This window comes from Rana temporaria, chromosome 3 (genome assembly GCF_905171775.1).
Source record: "Rana temporaria chromosome 3, aRanTem1.1, whole genome shotgun sequence".
Lineage (NCBI taxonomy): Eukaryota > Metazoa > Chordata > Amphibia > Anura > Ranidae > Rana > Rana temporaria.
The window spans coordinates 231,485,114-231,491,113 of NC_053491.1; positions in this window are offsets into that span (position 1 = coordinate 231,485,114).

The window sequence follows — 6,000 nt, forward strand, 5'->3', positions numbered from 1 at the left end:
GCTGTTCGGTGGAGGATAATTTCATCCTCACCTGATTGTGTCTTTGTTTACACCGTGGGTGATTCCAGCTTCCTTTTCTGAACACTATGCACTCTTACCTTTAATTTTATGCTACTAGCGCTGCATACACCCATTTTTCCGGCAATAGCTGCCGATTTGGCATGCCTGCCAGGTAAACCCCTGATGTGAAACTTGCCTGAAAACAAAGCATTCCAGCAATGTCATGTCGTCGCTGGAGGCTGCTTCCATCTTCATCTGTCTTCCTTCTGGCTGTGTGACTGGCCGGAGCCGTGATGATTTCACTACCGTGCATGCGTGGGTGAGCCGCCGTTTATGGCACAAGATTCTGAAGGAACGGCCGGGGGTGCATTCCTTCAGAGCGCATGCACCGATGACGTCATTGGAGATATTTACAGTACCTATAGATGGCCTCATTATAGGCTTACCTATAGGTACAGATATAAGATAGATGTTTACAACCACTTTTAACAAACCAAGTTGTCCAGCAAATCGGGGTTGAAACAATTTAACACTGACGGGGTGCTTACAATCGTCAATTTTTATTTTTGTAAAACCTTTTATATCAAAAGGAACAAAAAAACTTTCTGTAACTGAAAAGTGTTTGCTGGAGTTTGGCTTTTGTTTGTTCGGTCCATCTAAATTTGCTAGTGCATCCAACATTACCCTCTCCCCAGATCGACAATGCTGTTGTCCAAAGGGGTCTCTGATGCTCCTCTATCCAGAAAGGAGACAACATAAGACAAGGAGGTGTGTTACAGGCTGCTTCACCAGGTGGAAAGTCCTAAAATCTAATACAGCCACCACTTTTAAAGAATAGTAAATTGCACAAAATATTCATAATGTCTTTGAGTTTAATACTGCTTTAAATGTACATGCATGAGGAGGTCAACATTTTTTTTTATTTTGGAATGTGGGTACATTTTATATCATTTACTTTTTTTTTTTTTTTTTTAGGGGAGAAATCGTTCACATTAACTTATTTATATGTAAAATAGCTTGGTATTCAAATGTACTGAGATAAAAATAATTGAATATAGATGTAAACCAACAGTTTAAAAACGAAGTACGTTTAAAAACAAAACAAAAAAAAGCAAGCATAAATAACCAAACCCCAGTTTTGCTTTGAATTCTTCAAGCCAATGATCTGGAGAAAGTGCAGAGATTGGGTGTGTCCTGTAGAGCTGCACGATTAATCGTCAAGAATCGTTATCGATCTTTTTCCCGTTGCGATTCTTGACACAGGGTTTCACTATCTTTGACATGAAAATAATTTTCTCTCTGCACTTTGGTATGCAAAGAATTTCCTCTCTAATCTCAGCCAAAAGTCAAAGTCTGGGCAGCCTGCCAAGTTTTGAAAACATTCTCTATTAGTGGAAAGTTAAGTCTAAACATTGTATCACATCAAAGGAATAAACTTCTGTGGGTAAATTAGGGAACGTTTAACCACTTAAACACCAAACCTTTTTCTGACAGCTCTTTTCAAGTTAAAATCATAATTTTTTTTTTTGCTAGGAAATTACCGTATTTATCGGCGTATAACACGCACAGGCGTATAACACGCACCCTAACTTTAAGAGGAAAATTTCAGGAAAAAAAACTATCCACAGCCCCTGCGTATAACATAAAAAAACATAATATCAAGCGCACTCCCTATAGATGTCTCTGTAGACAGTAAACAAGGAATAAAAGATGGGAACAATAGAACTCCAAACAAATTTTGAGAGTATCCAAAAGTGAAAATATAATGCTCATATGGAATTACTATAGTCCATCAATAAAATGTCCACAGCACTAATAACCAAAAGATGCCTTGCTTAGACGGCTGCCAGCTGACAGATGAAGCAATCTGTAAAACAACAAGCAAAGAGACACAAAGCAGCGCCTTCTGAGCGTAGCAAGTGTATTTAATATTGGAAATGTATTTAAAACATGTAGATAACCTACTCACATGTCTGATGTAGGTAAAAGCATAGTCAATTGTAAAGGGTTCATCCGCGGGGGTCCCGGAGAAGACGAGAGGACATCTCGTCTTCTCCGGGACCCCCGCGGATGAACCCTTTACAATTGACTATGCTTTTACCTACATCAGACATGTGAGTAGGTTATCTACATGTTTTAAATACATTTCCAATATTAAATACACTTGCTACGCTCAGAAGGCGCTGCTTTGTGTCTCTTTGCTTCCTGCGTATAACATGCATGCACAGTTTACCCTCTATTTTCAGGGTAAAAAAGTGAGCGTTATACGCCAATAAATACAGTACTTAGAACCTCCAAACATTATATATTTTTTTTGTAGAGGCCATAGAGAATAAAATGGCGGTTGTTGCAATATTTTATGTTGCACTGTATTTGCGCAGCAGTCTTTTTAGATGCAATTTTTTTGGAAAAAATTACTTTAATGAATTAAAAAAAAAACTAGCCAGTAAAGTTAGCCCATTTTTTTTTTTTGTATAAATGTAAAGCCTGCCAATAACTTCTTACAAGGAAGTTCAGCTGACCAGTTCTTAAGCCATTAAAGTCTGCACATGTGTACAGACAGAAGAACCAAACCATAGACTTGCTGTATCACGTCCGTTAAGGCATCTACAGCAAAACACAGTGCTTGAGGTATATCTGTTCTGCTTTCCGTAGGATTCTCCTCTTGGTTAGGCCTGTCAGGCCATTTGACATGATCCTTTTAGGACTGGCAGACTGTTGGGAATGCTTCTTAGTTAGGGTTGTCCCAATACTAGTATCGGGACCGATACAGAGTATTTGCGCAAGTACTTGTACTCACACAAATGCTCCCGATACCGAGTCGGCGGGCGGAGTTTGTGAGCGGAGAGGTCGGGCAGAGTGGGCGGGACGTGCCCGTAGGTGGAGTCAGTGGGGCGGAGAGCGAGTCCTCAGCTAGGCAAGCTGGACGTGTGCAGGGTGATTCCGAGAATCAAAAAGCGTTATCACTTGGAACTTTAAAAGCAGGGGGAAAAAAAAGGTGATGTGTGAATTCCTCTTGTAAAATCAGTCCCCACCACCCAATCACAGCCTTGCTGGGCAAATCTCTGTGGCGATACGGTCACAGACAGCTTTTTATGTCTGATTTGCACACATAATCAGGATTGGTGACTGTCAGCTTGGACATCCCAACGCCCATCTTGGTACACCCTGTACTTGGCCACAGTAAGCCAGCACCGGACATCTTGTTACACTCAGCCCGAACTATATGGGCTGGGTGTAACAAGATGTCTGCTGATACTTACTGATGCCGAGTGCAGGGTGTACCAAGATGGGCGTTGCAGCATAGCATTTCAAAATCCTTTCCTCATGTCATTTATTGTTGCATTTCAGTGCCTGTCCATAAGTGCTCCCTATTATTGCCAGACACCTGTCAGTGCCATCTAACAGTGCCAGCCACCTCTCAGTGCCATCAGTGCCAGCCAACTGTCAGTGCTGCATATCAGTGCCATCTTTCAGTGCCCATCAGTCAAACTGTCACATGACATTAAAAAAAGTATCGTAATCGGTATCGGCGAGTACATGAAAAAAAAAAGTATTGGTACTTGGTCCTAAAAAAGTGGTATCGGGACAACCCTATTCTTAGTACATATTAAATCATTATACAGCCCTCAAAATTTCCACTCGCCTACTAGCATTTGGCGAGTGGATTTAAGCTGGGGGCGAGTGATGCCAGGGCTGCATGACCAATCTCCCTCCAATCTGTGCCTACACTTAGAGTCCCAATGAGATTGGCAGTCGAAGAGGAAAGGTGCATGCTCGGGAAAAGTAGTCTGGTGAGACGCGCACAGGCAGAGCAGTACACAGATGCTCTCCTTACAATTCTCATTAAGCCATGGGACCTAACAGTATGACCTCTCTGAGCCTGCCCCCCTCCCCCGGGCCCCTACCAATGTAGCTGGTCTCAATGTGTTCTGTGCGCTGTCAGTGTGCGCTGTACTATGGCGTCTATGGCTGTGCAGTTGTGTGGATCTCGGCGCTGGATTGTACTCCCTCCCGCTGTGCTGCAGCTCCTCTCCTCTCTGCCAGCCTGAATAAAAGGGGGAAGTGGGGACATGCAAGCGTGGAGCCGCACACACAGGCTCCTGATGATGAGATGAATGGGAGAGAGAGAGAGAGGATGGATGGGAGTTGCAGAGGAGACAGCAAGAGAATGGGGAAGAGACCCAGTTCTAGTGCCCTGTCTCTCTGGTCTGCCCCCAGTGCCCTGTCCCTCTGGTCTGCCCCCAGTGCCCTGTCCCTCTGGTCTGCCCCCAGTGCCCTGTCCCATTTTGTTAAAGTTGTTGTTGGTAATATTTAATTTTGTAACTTGATTCTGCATAAAACATTGTCATTCCATGAGATAATCTACGAGGGTGTGTTTACGGGTGCAATTAGGCGCAGGGCAGTGTATGAATTAGGTGGGGCAACTGGTGGCGAGTAACTCTTGAGGCCTGGCTAGTAGCTCAGGACTTGAAATTTTGAGCCCTGATTATGTAATAAATTGGCACCTAAACATAAATGAGTTGCAAACATTACGTGATGGTGTATCTTTCATATTTCTTTATCGTACATCACGGGACACAGAGCGGCATATTCATTACTATATGGGTTATATGGAGTACCTTCAAGTGATGGACACTGGCAATCTCAAAAACAGGAAGTGCCCCTTCCTATATAACCCCCTCCCATAGGAGGAGTACCTCAGTTTTTACGCCAGTGTCTTAGGTGTTGGTCATGGTTTAGCTTGCCTCCACATCCTTGAGATTAAGGTGGGCTAACCGGTTCTGTCCAAAGGCCTCAGTGCTAAAGTGGTCAGCAACCGGACCCCAAACCATTGGGGTATAGCTCATAATGCTTTCTGTCACAGAGAGCTGGACCCTGGGCCCAGAACTTAGAAACCTTTGGGGGCCTAATGTTTCTGTTGCCAGAGTGCTATATGGGCCCAGGACAGTGGATCCTTCATAGGAACCCAGGGCCTGAAGGTCTAGACGCCCCACGGAGATGGGGGAAGATTGGACCTCTTGCTGTGCAAAGTCCTGCGGCATGGAGCAGGTAAGTGAAGGGAAACTTGCGGAACTTGGTTCGCAGCAGGTTTTTCCTGGGGGAAGGTCACAGTGGGACATGCCTATGGTTATGCGCTGCATCTGGCAAGGTGAGTCACATATCTTAGGATAGGATGACTGTATGTATATATTCCCCATAATCGTGACCTCCCTGGTAGTATTGCAACTGTGCTAGAAAGCATTGAAAAAGGGCCTGTGTGTTTAGTGACAATTCTCTCTAAGAGAAGCCCCTGGGAATCTATTGAGGTTTTCTTATGTAAAAAGGGAGTGAATGCTCCTACCTGCAAGCCTGCTCAGAGAGGTCCAGGCGGTTGCTGCAGGGAAAGATGCCGCTCTGTGGATCCTGGCCTGGACGGCAGGATCAGCCTCTGACCTCCTCGTGGGCCCCCTGCCCCCCCCCCGCCGGCGGGCGCGCGTCCCCGTGATATGGGCGCAATTTCGCGCCGTTTGCTGAAGGGGAAGGGCGGGCCTGTAGGTAAAAGGAAGGGGCGGCCCTTCCAGAGGTTCCCAGCTCAGTGAAGTGTGGAACTGAGAGAGGAAGGACCAGAGCGGCAGCGTGGGGCGCCGAGGACACACAGTGGCCAAAGAAAAGTATTACAGTCTTCAAGACTGTCTTTTACCCTAAAGATAGGGTTTCTTTTTCAGCAGTTTTTTGTTTGGCAAATACTACTAAAGGGGGACAGAATGGTTTTTCTTTCTTTGGTTTAAAAAAAAAAAAAAAAAAAAAAAAAGAAACCAAGTTAATAAGAAAGAAGGCATTTTTTCCCCAGAAGGTTTTTGGGCAACAACTGTTTATTTTCCCAAACACCGTTAAGTAGCGGGCGTACCTCAGTATTGTACCATGGCGTCTGGCTTAGAGGGTACAAGAGGTGGGGATTCCCCCAGAGAGTCTGAGGTCTCAGACAAAGGCATGCCGCTACTTTCCCCAGAGGGAACC